This window comes from Balaenoptera acutorostrata, chromosome 16 (genome assembly GCF_949987535.1).
Source record: "Balaenoptera acutorostrata chromosome 16, mBalAcu1.1, whole genome shotgun sequence".
Classification (NCBI taxonomy): domain Eukaryota; kingdom Metazoa; phylum Chordata; class Mammalia; order Artiodactyla; family Balaenopteridae; genus Balaenoptera; species Balaenoptera acutorostrata.
Genome location: NC_080079.1, coordinates 63,881,588 through 63,896,200, shown reverse-complemented (window position 1 = coordinate 63,896,200; position 14,613 = coordinate 63,881,588). Strand labels below are relative to the sequence as shown.

The following is a 14,613-nucleotide window of genomic DNA, read 5'->3' as shown; positions in this document are numbered from 1 at the left end:
AGCTGGAGGTCGAGTCTCCTAGGAGGAGCCTATCACTGGCTGGATCGGTAAGAGGACACTTAGGCCTTCAGTTCATACAAGATTAGCAGCAGGAGAATGTGTAGAAATGTCTGACCCCCTTGTGCAAAGGGGGAAACTGAGGCCCAGAGAGACCAAATGACTATGCCCAAACCAAACCAGTGGTGGCAGCGTCCAGGCCAGGAGTTAAGATTTGCCTGTGCTCAAGCAATATGTTCCTGACAGATCTCACATCTCCTCTTAGGCCAGTGGTTTCCCACCCTCTGTTCCATCTAAGCTCCAGGTGTTACCATGTGGGTTGGGAGGAGTATAGGCCCTGGTGAGGGAGACGATGCGGGTATGGGCTCAGAAGCATCCTGTGGAAAAGAGCAGAGACCAGATTGCCTGGCTTCCAGTTCTGACTCCATCACTCACTGTGTGATCTTTGGCGAGTTACTTAACCTCTCTGAGCCTCAGTTTCTTCATCTATAAAATGGAAATAATACATATTTCACAGGATTAGTGTGAGGATTAAGTGGTTTATTTTTGCATGCGTTGCATACATATTTGTGGTACGTGAAAAGCCCTTACGAGAGTGTGTGCACATGCTAAGTGCTACGTAAGTGTTAGCTGCCATTTCCATTCTATTCCTACCTCCCCCAGCTATTCCTACAGCCTCTCAAGGGGAGAGTGGTGGTGAGGGTCACATACAGCAGATTCAGGGGGTCTGGGGATGGCTGAGGGGACAGGAACGTCTCCAGCATTCTGTCCTGCTCTAGGCTACTGAAGTTCAGGAAGTCCGTGTGCGGCCAGGGAGACTCTGAGCGGAGGTGGCCGCGTCCCCCAGGGAGGGCTGGGGGTGGGCACAGGCCAGGTCACACTGTGGAGGCTGAGAGGGTAGAAGGAGGGCGCAGCTGAGAGAGGGTTTCAGCCACGCAGGGATGCTGGGTGGGCACCCATCCCGGGCAAAGGGAGCTGGAGGAGTTGTTCATCCATCTCTGGGCAGTTGGGTGAGCCCTTGGTGACGCCCCTTGGGGGGATGCTGATTCAAGGCAAGGGTCCCCTAGTACAAAGACTGCCGAAGGCTGGGGGCGACGGTTTGTGAGCAAGGGTATTATCTGGGGGCTTCCGTGAGAGCTGAGTGGGAGGTGGCAGTGGGCGGAGAGAGATGGGGAAAGGGGGAGTGGTGGTTGAATGCCAGCGGCTAACAGCAGAGCTCTTCCCTGGGACCCACCCACACAACTCCTGCAAAATCTCCAGAAATCCCAAATGCTCATGATGACTGGATTCCTCCTGACAGTTTGTGCAGGAGCCAAATTCTGCATCTGGGTTGATATGAGGGGCAGAGCTGGGGCCACAGGCAGTGGGCCCCCAAGTCTCTATGTTTGCAGGAGCCCCAGAAATCTTCAAACTATGGGAACTGGGAGGGTTCAAGGATTTCTCACCTGGAATGCCATGGGCAGGGGGACGGAGGGTCACAGAGCCACAGGGGACTAAATACTGGGCAGGAGCCCTGAACCAGGAGCCTGGGATGATTTTTTTTGCTAATATATACTGTACTTGGGTCTGACACTGGCATTGGGCCAGTTTGCAAGGTGCTTTCACTAAATAATCTCATTCTGTGTTTCATTATTCCACCTTACAGATGTGGCCACTGAGGCACTGAGAATAAAGAGACCTGTCCAAGGGAGGCATCCAGAGCTGGAAGGTGAGCCCCAGTGGGGGTTCAGCCCCAGAGTGTCTGGGCCCTGCCCCTAGGAGGCCGGTGAGTGAAGGGACTTAGCCCTAAGTCCCCTGGCCAGGCCGAGACAGGCGAGGGGCATTTGCTGGGTAAGTGGTGAGGAGAGGGGGTGCCTCCCGCCTGCAGCCCCTCCAGCTAGCTCCCCAGGTTCCCGGGGCACCCTCTGCTGGGGGGGGGTGGGCGGAGCTGGGTGGGGGAGAAGAGGGATGTTGGGGGCAGCCTTTCACCCTGGTACGGGAGGGCTGGGGCTCCAGGGTGCGCGGGTCCCACCTCGCTGTCCTGGGGAGGGGTGTTCCTCCTGTGGCCCCTTGACCTTCCCACCCACACCGGGCACTGCCAGACTGGCACGAGGCTTCCACCAGGTTGCGGGGTAATAAATCTCACGCTTCCCTGAGGCCCGAATTGCATTACTGCACTTTATCCCAGCGTTGTGCTGTAGGAAAGAAAAAAAAAATCTTTGGGATTCAAATGTATGAAAATCTCATCCTGTTCTAAACGTAACTAGGGGAGCTCACTAAAGAAATCTCAGGAGGCTTTGATAGAGCAATCACCACTGACGAAAGAAATGTCACTGAAAGCAAATGACTGGAACCACTCTTGCCTTCTAAGTGAGCGGCAGAATTTGTATCACCGATAAGTGGGTCTGCACTGCTGGGGGCGCTGAGAAAAGTGAGGCTGCATAAGGGGCCCCTTGTAACCACGGAGAGCACCCTTAATGCAGAGAGAAAATGGTTGTGGAGACGGGGTGGGGGGAGCCACAAAGACAGAGATGGCAGCGGGGGCAGGTGGGAGCGGCTGGGGGCTTTTTAGGATGCAATTTGCCTAATACGTCTAATACGTAATTGTTCTGGCGTGGCTGTCCCCTCAGTCCTTTGGGAATGTCCAAATTAAGGGCTTTGCGTGAGTCAGGATTTTTGTTTATTTCGGTGGAAATTGAGAGAAATGAACTGATGCATGGGTGAAGATAAAGGAGTGAGCACAGCCCTGGAAATGGGAGGGCAGGAATGAGGAGCTGAGCAGGCAGTCCCCCCCACGCACACACACACTGCAGGAAGTCACAGAAATACTGAGGAGGGCGCCAAGCTCTGCGCAGAGAGTCTGGCCAGTTGAGGACCTCAAGGAGCAGGAACCCCACGCTGACTTCTGGGTTTCAGTAGAGAAATCGCCTCTGCTTTAGCGACTTTGTTGACATGGCACGTATTTGTGTTGGGATAGTTGGGGTACTGCCCGTCTGCAAGCTTACCCCACTTCTCTCCCATGGAGTCAGAGCCTGTCTGGACTTGGAAGGAGCCTGAAAAACTTCTGGACCCTCAACTTTACAGAATGGGGAGATGGGCCCAGGGAGGAAGTACGTACATTCTCGGGGTCACACAGTGGGCTATGGCAGAGCTAGGTGGCTCCTTTTGTCAAGTAGGTCTCAAACCCAGAGTGAGGAAGAGGCTGGAATGGCAGGGGCAGGAGAGACACACTGGGGGCAGGGGGGCGACAGGGCCTGCCTGGTGATGGGGGTGGGGGAACTGGCCAGCCACTGCCAGGGTTTCCCGCAGGCTCTGCCCGGAGGTGCCCGGGGGAGCTGGGCAGGAATGAAGAGACCAGCTCTGGATGTTGCCTGGAGGGAGGAGGGCAGAGAGAAGGCACCATCGCACACCCACAGTCCCTAGCCCCGGCTCTACCACCCCACGCGTCAGCAGAGGACGAATGTTCTTCCGTGGGGAGGTGGGTCGCAGCCGGCAGATTCCCCTCCACCACCACCACTCGGACCCCACGTCGGGGAAGCCCAAATGCCGAGCTCCTGGGTAAGTCCTCACCGTCTGCTCAGAACCCCTGCCCACCAGCCTATTCTAGGCCTGGAACCTTTGGTTCTGGTGGGGCAACACCCACCTGGAGGTGTCTCTGGTCCCCACAGTAAAGGGAGAGGGAAAGAGTGTGGTCCTCCTGGGCCAGCACCTCATGGGTCAGGCCCCACCAAGGCCATGGCAACTGAGCCTCCAGGGCTGCCAGCACCCACCAAACACCTTCTGAGAGGCAAACACCAGAGCCCAGCCTCAGTGAGTCGTGGGGAAGGGTGCAGAGGGTGGGCGGGGGCGTCCTTGGAGGGCTGGCATGGGCATGGATGAGACGCTTACAGAGCCTGTCCAAGTCCTAGGGAGCTGTGAGGATGGAATGACCCATTCTCTCTCCCTTCTACACAAATGGTAGCTCACAAGGGCATGAAAAGAGGACTTTGGTCTCCCTTCCTGCAGCCAGAGAATCTTAGAATAAGGAAATCTTAAAATTTTTGAATCCTAGAATCCTAGAAATACTTGATATTGGGATTCTAGAAATAACTGAAGCATAAGATTTTAAAACACATTTTAATGCACCTTGCTCTTTTATTTACCATCGTATCTTGGAGAATGAGAAAATATGTTAAAAAAATACTAGTAGTTTTCTTTGGGGTCTTGACTCTATATTTTACTTTTCCCAATTTTCTCTATTCTCCAAACATTTGCAATGAGCATGGATTTTTTTTTTTATAATGAAAAATAACAACATTTAAAGATAGCACGGTGCCTCTCATTACCAGAGGTGGTAGGCTCTTAAAACTGAGTGGAGGCTAATAATGTCCTGTTGGCTGGGTCAGTCCTTTTTTTTTTTCCTCACATGCAAAAATATTGAAAAGTAAGATTTTTGTGTGTGTCTTTTTTTTTTTTTAAATTGGAGTATAGTTGTTTTACAATGTTGTGTTAAAACATAAGATTTTAAAATCAGTTGCTAAAATATAAAAATCTCACACTTGCAGAATCTTAGGAAAAAAGACACCAACCTGCCCAGAGAGGTGAAGCAGCTTAGAACTTTTGGCCAGGGGCTCTCGGAGGACTTCAGAATCACCCGGTCCAGCCCCTCCGTTTATATCTGAGGACTCTAGCGAGAGGGCAGGGACTTGTGTGAGGTCACCTTCTTCTGTGGCTCCCATCTCTTCCAAGGGTGGCAGTGCATCTCCTGGCTAGCGGGCAGGCAGGGGGCCGTGTGATGTTGCCGGCCACTCCTGACCCTTGCCCCAGTGCTGTCTCAGACTGGAGCTGCACCGAGGGAGACGGGCCAGCTCCAAGGTCTGGGGGCCTCCAGCCTTGTCTCCATACAGTGTGTCCGTCCACCTGGCCAGGGGGAGGGGCCAGAGAAGCCCTTGAGCACAGAAGGTCACAGGAAGTGCCTGGTATAGGGGAGAAACTAAAACACTGTGTTTTGAGTGAATGAATGAATGAGTGTGTGTGATGGTCTTAGTGATTAAGAACCTGGAGTAGGACAGACCTGGGACCTGAGTCTTGGCTGTGCCACCTAAGCACCATGTGGCTAGGTGACGAACCTCCCAGAGACGATACCCGTACCCGTATCACAGGTCGGTGAGGACTAAGTGAGATCCTGCCCGATGCCTGACACACAGCAAGTGCTTGCTGAGTGCTAGCTTCGTCGTCATTATCGTGAATATTAGTAACAACAGCAAGCGGCCTCAGGACTAGCACCGAGGGCCAGGCCTCTTTCCATTGCAATGGTGGAAACATCCCTCACTTCTTTTAGCTTGGAAAGGTTGCACAGGAATGATGGAGAGCAGGGTCCGGGTGTCAGGCCGCCTGTCTCTATCCTGGAGGCGGTTCTCAGGGCCCGTGCAACTCCACGGCTGTGTCCACGCCCGCCCCACACTTGGCAGAGCCCTGTTGGGGTGACCAGGTGCTCAGGGTCTGTCAGCCCCCACTCGCTCTCAGAGCCCTTGTCGTGGTCTGCCAAGCTTTCTCTGGCCATGGCCACCTTCCTGAAAGGGGCCACCTCAGCTGTCACCTTTGGAGGCCTCCTGGGGCTCCGAGTCTCCTTGCCCTCGGAGCAGTAGGGACAGGTCTGTGTTGGGGCGGGAAGCGTTTTCCTCAGCATTCTTAGGGTTCCTGTCTGGGTCTGAAAATTAAACCGATAAAGACAGATTTGTAGGAGAAAAGCACGCAGATTTGTTTGATAGAAGTTTTATGTGTCATGGGAGCATTCATAGGAATATGAAGACCTGAAGAAACAGGCCTTAGTGTTTCTCTGCCGGGGGTGATGATGGGTGGGTAGTCGTGCGAGGGTGACGGGTTCAGGACTGTGAGGTGAGTGTAGGAAACTGGGGACACGTAGTAAGGCCTGTGTGTTAGGATTCTTCTCGCTGACCCTTTGTCTTCAGAGACGGAGGCTCCTTTCCTCTGCGTATAAGGGCACCTCTCCCTTGAGGGTTTATGACCTGCTTCAGAGGAGAAGGACAGGGGAAGGGCAGAATGACCTTCCTGCTTCTATTGTTTCCTCAGACTCCTTCAGATTAAACTATTTAATATGCCAAGGTACCATATTTGGGGGCAGCGTTTCTTAAACTCCATCATCTGCATAGATTACCCTCACTCTCTTGCCCACGTGGCCTGGGAGGTCCTCACTATGACTGTCCTCTGTGCCCAGATGGCCTCCCTGGGGCTCCAGCCTGTGACTTCAGTTGGGACTCAGCTATTGGCCCTGGGGCTCTTGGGGAGAGGGGGAGGGAGATGGGAGGGAGAGGGGCAGGGAGAAGGAAGGGGAGGGAGAGGAGGAGGGAGAGGGAGAAGGCTAGATCTCAAGGAGGGCAGGAAACTCAGCTTCCCAATCTTCTAGGGGAGCAGCCAGAGCCTTGTCATATTCCCGGAAACAGCCAGCCTCCGTGGGGCAGCCTGGCCTCTGGTCCCTTTCTTGCTGGAAACCACCTCCTGGTGGACCTCCAGGCCGTCCACCTGAGATGACCAAGCAGGCAGAGGAAGAGGGGAAGACACAGAGCCTCTTGACCTGGAACTCCGAGGAACACCTGCTCCCTGCATCACTTCAGGTGCCTGAGGGCTTGGGGGAAGGGGGAGGTGTGGGTGGTGGTGGAGGTTTAAGGGGTGAGATCACAGCTGGGGAGGAACCCAGATTCCACTGAGGAGAAATCCCCAAGGCCTGCACCCCCGATCTTTTTCTCCTTGAAAAAATTGTACAAGGCATATAGGCTCATTATTGAAAAAAATCTATAAACCTGGTGAGAAAAAAAAAATTCATGTTTCTACTTAGCAGACATATTCAGATATGTGCATTCATGAAGTGCATGTGTAAGGGAGGGTGTTTGTACACACACACACACACACACACACACACAGGATGTTACTATGTGTGCCATCAGTAACTTCTCCCCTCCCTACTGCCCCTGCAACAATATAAGAATGACATCTTTCCATCCTGAAATATGTCAAGCTACATCTCTACTCTTAATGACACATAGTACCCCATTGTATGGCAAATGATCATTTATTTAACCAAATCCCCTAGTACCATAAATTTAGGTTGTTTCTAAATTTTGTTATTGTAAACAGTGATACAAGGTTGATCTTTTCACGTTTACCTCATTTTTCTCAGAAGACATTTCCAGAAGTTAACTGGAGTGAAAAGTGTACCAAAACCACATCTTGAAGGCACTTGATATGTATTTCCCAATGCCTTCCAGAAAGGTTGTTTACATTTTAGTCTCTCCAGTGGTGTAAAAGCACCATAGCCCAAATATTAAAAATTTTGGTTTTCATCATCTTCTCTCAAAAAGCTTACAGAAGAAGTCTTGGGCATCCAAACATGATATTATCAGAACTTTTTGAATTTGCTGTCTGCACGGTGAGAATTGACATTCATAATGTTGTCCCCAAGAGTGTAGGACATTCGAAGAGCCTTCTAAATCACTGTCTCAGGGACTTCCCTGGTGGCACAGTGGTTAAGAATCCACCTGCCAATTCAAGGGACATGGGTTTGATCCCTGGTCTGGGAAGATCCCACATACTGCAGAGCAACTAAGCCCGTGCACCACAACTACTGAGCCCGCGTGCCACAACTACTGAAGCCCGTGCGCCCAGAGCCTGTGCTCCTCAACAAGAGAAGCCACTGCAGTGAGAAACCCGCGCACCGCAATGAAGAGTAGCCCCCGTTCGCCGCAACTAGAGAAAGTCCATGTGCAGCAACAAAGACAACGCAGCCAAAAAACAAAATAATAATAATAATAAAATACTTCTAAAAAAAAAATCACCATCTCAGCTGATCCTCTTGCCAAGTGGTCAGCAAGATGTAAGAAGCAGAATACTGGTCTGCGGGGTAGGAGACCCAGATTCTAGTTCAACCGTCTTCGTGTCTGACCATTAGTGCCTCACTTTACCCATCACGTAGAAGACAGGAAAAGCCATCTCTGGACTGAGCCTTCCACGGGGCAGTTATGAAGACTGGGACAGTGGCCATGAGATCCCTTTGTGTTAGCCTGTCCCTTGTATAAAGAGTTATCAAGAAAGTAGGTGTGGTATTAGTAATGTGGCTTTCATTCTAGATTAATTTCTGGAAATGAGTGCTTGAGTGTAGGGAAATACATTGCTAACATTTATTGAACACATACTATGTACCAGGCACTGTGACATGCCACCTAATATCTCACTAAATCTTTACAGCAACCCTATGAAATTGATGCTATTATCATTCCCATTTCACAGATGAAGAAACTGAGACTCATAGAGGTTGAGTCACTTGCCTAAAGTCACACAGCTAGCAAAGGGTACAGACAATCTCTATATAGGCATCTGAGGGGAGATTGTGCAATTGACAAAACACACACCTGTAATTCTGTATGCAGGGCAGCCTCAGTTATCCAGTAAGTGACAGTTTTGCAAAAAGAAAAGGGCTGGGGCTCTTAGTATTGAAATCCACTTACTGATTAATCTAATGCTCTAGCTGGGAACAGTTCTCATATGAATCAGAAGCCAAGACTCAGAGTCCCGAGCTAATTGCAGAAGGTCACACAATGAGCAGTTGAGCTGGCTCTAAAGCCACCAAGCCTATCCTTCCACTCAGTGAGTAACTGCAGAGCTGGAATGTGGTCAGGACACAATAGGGGGTCAGTCAACACCTATTGCAGTGAATGGAATTGGAGTCCCTCTGAGAATTTTCTGTAATTTAGAATGCAGTAGAATACACTTCACTCAGAACTTTCCCTGATCTGTGACTATGCACAAGACCTTCCCTGGGACTTCCCTGGTGGCACAGTGGTTAAGAATCTGCCTGCTAACGCAGGGGACACGGGTTCGAGCTGTGGTCCGGGAAGATCCCACATGCCACGGAGCAACTAGGCCCATGTGCCACAACTACTGAGCCCATGTGCCACAACTACTGAAGCCTGCGCGCCTAGAGCCTGTGCTCCGCAACAAGAGAAGCCACCGCGATGAGAAGCCCGCTGACCGCAACGAAGCGTAGCCCCCGCTTGCCACAACTAGAGAAAGCCCGCACAGCAATGAAGACCCAACGCAGCCAAAAATAAACAAGTAAATAAATTTAAAAAAAAAAAAGAAAAAACCTTCCCCTCTCTAGGGCTCAGTGATTTAATGAAATGCTCCTTGGGCAATTGTTGCAGCCAAGAGCTTGTCCCATTGTCTCAGGGCCTTGAGGCCGCAGTTACATGGATGCAGCGAGTAAGGGGATGGGGAGCTAGAGAGCGGAGGGGCGGACCTGAGCAAGCTAGAGTAGCCGCAAAGGGACAGTGTGTGTGTCCAGGGTAGAGCTCTCAGACACGAGACAAGTCTTGTAAATGAGGGTGTGGACTATGGTGAATGAGAGCTCATGCCAGTGGATCAAGGACTCTGGGTTTCCACAGCTTCTGGTGTTTCAAGAGGAACCCTAGAGCCTGAGTTCTAAATCTGGTCTGCTGAGCTGGGCAGAGGTGGGCTGGGCTGGACCCTCCCACAGGAGCATCTTGTCTTGGAGCCTTTCTCTCCTCCCCATCTGCCTCGCTCTCCTAGTCCAGGGTGAGCAGCTCCAGGTCCAGTGACCTCACAGGGCGGAGGGCCCTCACTTTGCCTAGGCTAGACAGGTCTGGAGGGGACACGGCTAGCTGCTCTAGAAAGAGAGGCCTAGGAGCCAGGGGACCTGGTTTGGGGCGTGACTGAGGGGAGTGATAGTGATTTTTATTACTGGGAACCCCACTTATTTCTGTCGTTTGAACTTAGATCATAGACTGTCCAAGTAGGAAGAAGGGGCCTTAGTGAGCTGAGGGGTGAACGGAGGCCTGAAGAGAGGAGGGACTGTGTGGGGACAGACGGCTCATTGAGGGCAGGATCAAGTGCCACCAAGGTTGCTCCCTGGCTCCATGGGAGAGGCCCTGGCACGTGCACACTGATCGTGGGCCCTTCACCCAAATGCTGTCCCTGGTTGGGGCTGGACGATTGTGCACCTTCCTGTGTGGGCCACCAGGTCTGGAACCCACCCCTATCCTAGAAGTGGTGGACAGATCTGGGAGAGCCACTAATAGGTACTATTTTTCTCCTTTCCCGCTGGCAGGAAGAAGGAACCTAATCAGTCACTACGCTGGGTTAATTATCGCTGGCGGCAAACAAAAGCTGAGCTGAATGGGAAAAACAGCGGGGCGACACTAATCTGATACCCACTCTTACACTCCAAGCAGCCACAGACCCAGAGGACAAGCCTGTGGTTGGACAAAATCAAACTTATTGACCTGGGTCAGTGAGGGAGCGTGGAATGCCGCTGGACTAAAGAGAGCCAGCAGGGAGTGTCTTTTCTAAGGGTTGGGTTCCCCCTGAAGCGTTCTGGAAGAGTCCCAGGGAAGCAGGGGTCAGTCCTGGATTGGTGACTGTTTCTGAGGCAGGATGAGGAGACGTGGCGATTAACCAGGGGCTGGGTTCTGTCACGGGGCAAGGGCAGCTTAGCAATTGGGTATCCCCAGGAATAAAGGAAAATAGCAGCAGAGCTCTGGGGGTCTCATTGGCAAGAAAGCAACAGTCACGCAGAGTGGGGGTGATTATGGCATTTTACAGCTGCGGCATGACCTAGGGAAAAGCTGCATTTTCTGTTAACTTTGCATCTGGCTTTGTCTGTGTCTGTCCCTGCCTGATGACGGCAGGGCTGCTGTTGGTTTTTTCAGTCCGAGTTGATCCTCACGCCTTTAATCTTGTCCAGGTTTTTATTCCTTCACAGCCAAGTCAGCAAAAGTTGAAACACAAATTGATTGGCTATTATGGCATCTCTGTTGCTATTTTTATTTCCTTTTGCATACTGAAATGGCCCAAAGGAAATAAAAATTGCAAGGAATGGGTTACTCACATAGAAACTTGGGAAGGGTCTCAACCAAAACCACATGCTTCATGAAGATTCACGTTAGGGAGGCAACAATTTAGGCCAGACTGAATGAAGGCTCCAGGAATGGACACAGGCTTTGATCCTTAAAAGTAGTACAATGAGAGAAGTTGGGCAAAGAAAAATCTAAAACGTCATGGGTACCCCCCAGTTTGGTGGAAAGGGTCTGTGGATTTGGAAGTTCCTACATGGGCACTGTAACACCTGGTACTTGTCTCCCATTAGGGATAAAGAGCATCTCAGGTGGAGACAGAACTGCTAGCATGAACTTTTACCCTCTCCCAGCTGCTGGGAAGAAAGTATGCAAGCGCTGATTACCCTATGTTAATAATCTCTGATGGCAAACAAAGGCTTAGCAGAAGGGAATTAACAAAGTGCTGGGCTATACCAAAAGCAAAAATAACTGAGACCCTCAAACCAGAGTGGCTGGTGGACTTCCCTTTCAGGGCGTCCCCTGTAGAACTAGGAAAGTTCCAGACAGGATGGAGAATCCTCATATACAAAACAGGAGTTTTGTTTTTAAAAACAAAATTACATCTGAATAGACATTTCTTCAAAGCAGATACACAAATAGCCAATGAGCACATGAAAAGATTCTCAACTTCACGAACCATCAGGGAAATGCAGATGAAAAGCACAATGAGGGGCTTCCCTGGTGGCGCAGTGGTTGAGAATCTGCCTGCTAATGCAGGAGACACGGGTTCGAGCCCTGGTCTGGGAAGATCCCACATGCCACGGAGCAGCTGGGCCCGTGAGCCACAGCTGCTGAGCCTGCGCGTCTGGAGCCTGTGCCCCGCAACGGGAGGGGCCGCGATAGTGAAAGGCCCGCGCACCGCGATGAAGAGCGGTCCCCGCACCGCGATGAAGAGTGGCCCCCACTTGCCGCAACTAGAGAAAGCCCTCGCACGAACCGAAGACCCAGCACAGCCAAAAATAAATAAATAAATAAATAAATAAATAAAATTAAAAAAAAAAAAAAAAAGAAAAGCACAATGAGATACCACTTCACACCCACTAGGATGGCGATCAAACAGACAATAACAAGTATTGACAGGATGTGGAGAAATTCAAATCCTTATACACTGCTGGTAGGAATGTAAAATGTTGCAGTTGCTTTGGAAAACAGCCTGGCCATTCCTCAAAAAGTTTAACACAGAGTTATCATAGGACCCGGCAATTCTAATCCTAGGTAGAGACCCCAAATAATTGAAAACATATGTACACAAAAAGCTTGTCCATGAATGTTCATAGCAGTGCTATTCACAATTGCCAAAAGATAGAAACAACCCAAATGTCCATCAACTGATGAATGGATAAACAAAATGTGGTATATCCATACAATGGAATATTATTCAGCCATAAAGGAATGAAGTACTGACGCATGCTACAACATGGATGATCCTTGAAAATGTTATGCTAAGTGAAAGAAGCCAGTCACAAAATCACGTATTAAATGATTCCATTTATACAAAAAGGCCAGAATAGGCAAATCCATGGAGAGAGAAAATAGTTTAGTGGCCGCATAGGGAAGGGGGAGCTTTGAGGGAAATAGAGTGACTGCCAGTGTGTACTGGAGTTTCTTTTTGGAGTAACGAAAATGTTCTGGAATTGATTGTGTTGCACAACTCTGTGAATACTAAACACTATTGAATTGTACACTTGAAATAGGTGGACTTCACAGTGTGTGAATTAGATCTCAGTGAAGCTGTTACATTAAAAAAAAAAAGAGTGGGAGAAACTGGATATAGGCTATATAGATACTCTCTTTTTTCACAATTTTTCTGTAAACCTAACACAGTTTTAAAGTTAAAAGTTTATTTTTTAAAAGTTACAGATGAAGAGAACAGAGACGCAGTTGGTTTGCTGGCTTCCCAGGACCCAGTTTTCTCCAACCCCTCTGTCCCAGGCAGCTGAAGAGGGAAACAGGAAGAATATAAACCAATGACAGTCAGACCTCAAGCTAGTGTTCAGAGAGGACGGTGCACACAGGGCCCAGGTAAACAAAGAGGAGAATCAAGAAGTCACCATTTGTGCAAATAAGGGGCTTGGAAAGAAGTGCTCCAGATCCAACGTAAGTGAAACCAAAAGAAACTGACATGGTACCTATGCAACAACTCTACAGGAAAAAAGGAAGGAGTGGGACAGAGGAAGGAGAACATGAAAAAGAAAGATGACATGCACATTTCTGGAAGAAGATACACCCAGGAACAGAAGAAAATATTAGATAAGAACTGTTTTGCATTCTCAAGAAATTAAAGACAACTTGAACTCTGAAACAAGAGATTGAAGTTCAGACAAGGCAATAGAATGAGTTGAAAAGGACTAAGAAAAGAAACAAGGACAAGAATAATACCACTGCAGAGTTAATGAATGTAGTAGAATAATATCAAGGGTATAGCTGACATGATAGAAACACAAGACAGTGTAATGGAAGACAGATTTGAGAAAAAAAAAATCACACAGCACGCAGAAGAAATTAAGCCAATGTGCAGTAGAGATAAACTCTAAGACCACCCTGTTAACCTGTGAGAAGGAAGTACTTGTCAGCTGTTTGACCTTGGACGAACCACTTAACCTCTCTTCTGAATTCTCGTCTATAAAATTGTGCTAATATCTACCACATGGAGTTATTATGGGGAGTTAGAATGGGGTTAAGAGAATGGGCTCTGCCCATTCAAGCTGCAAGATTTGAATCCTGAATCGGTTTCCTATTGCTTATACGACCTTGAGCAAGTTACTTCTTTTTTTCCAGCTCCTTATCTGTAAAATTGTCATTAACAGTAGTATCTACCTCATAAGGTTCCAGCGTGGATTAAACACGTAAGAGTTGAAGGATACTTCTTGACCTAACTTTACGAATATGTGAATATTTCAGTTTATATATATTTGATATGTAAACAAAGTCAACTCATGCTCAATGGTGAAAAATGAAAGGCATTCTCATTAAATAATATTAAAATGCCCACTATCATAGTTATTAATTAACATTATTCTCTGGAAGTATTAGCTAATGCAATCAGACCAAAAAAAATTTTTTTTTAAGGTATAAATATTTGAAAGGAGGCGTGGTTTGAGACATAAAAGAGTTCTGACAAGGGCAAAATTAAAAAGCCAGAGGAAGAAGGAAAGACCTGATCTTTGTGGCTCTGGGGACAGAACTAAGGTTTGAGCAGTCAGGAAAGGTGGTGGGATCTCTGTTACCGTCCTTGTCCAACCTGAATTTGGACGCCATGTCATGGGTGCTACAATGAGGGTTTGCCATGGGCTGGGAAGGGGGCTTGAGAGCTTCTGAGGGACGTCCCAACAGTGGGCTCCTAAGGCTCCAAAAGGGAGGGTACAACCTTTCCCTGCCTTTGCTGAAAATGGGTCGCCAGCCTATTCTCGTCTCACCCATCAAGTGGAGGGCGGTCAGTGGGGTGATTGTTGAGCCAGCAAACTGGGCATGGAGAAGCTGACCCCACGTGTGTCCTTTAGCCAAGGGTCCCAAGCGTGGTTCTCTCATCTTCAAACTGCTATGTGTTCTAGTCAACGTTTCCCAAGGTGTGGAAAGTGTACTCTGGTGGTACAAGTTGAACTTAGGGGGCACATGGAGGAACATTAACATTTTAAACATTTCTATTTCTATTTATTTTTGTGTGTATGAGAAACTTTTATAAATAACACCTCAAAACCATGATGCCAGGGATATTATCGCTGAGGTCAAA

The 14,613-nt window shown here is 49.0% G+C and overlaps 1 protein-coding gene across 4 annotated transcripts in view; it reads left to right on the top strand.

Moving 5' to 3' along the window:
- Positions 1 to 3,287: 3,287 nt before the first annotated feature.
- Positions 3,288 to 14,613, top strand: part of SGPL1 (sphingosine-1-phosphate lyase 1) — a 110,685-nt gene continuing 99,359 nt past the window's right edge. For 2 of the 4 annotated variants that reach the window (XM_057530640.1, XM_057530637.1), the window contains exons 1-2: positions 3,321 to 3,534; positions 6,383 to 6,590. The gene's annotated coding sequence lies outside the window, so the exon portion shown is untranslated. Of the gene's footprint in view, positions 3,535 to 6,364; positions 6,591 to 14,613 lie in introns of those variants that run through there. The other 2 variants (XM_057530638.1, XM_057530641.1) reach the window with 2 other exon arrangements.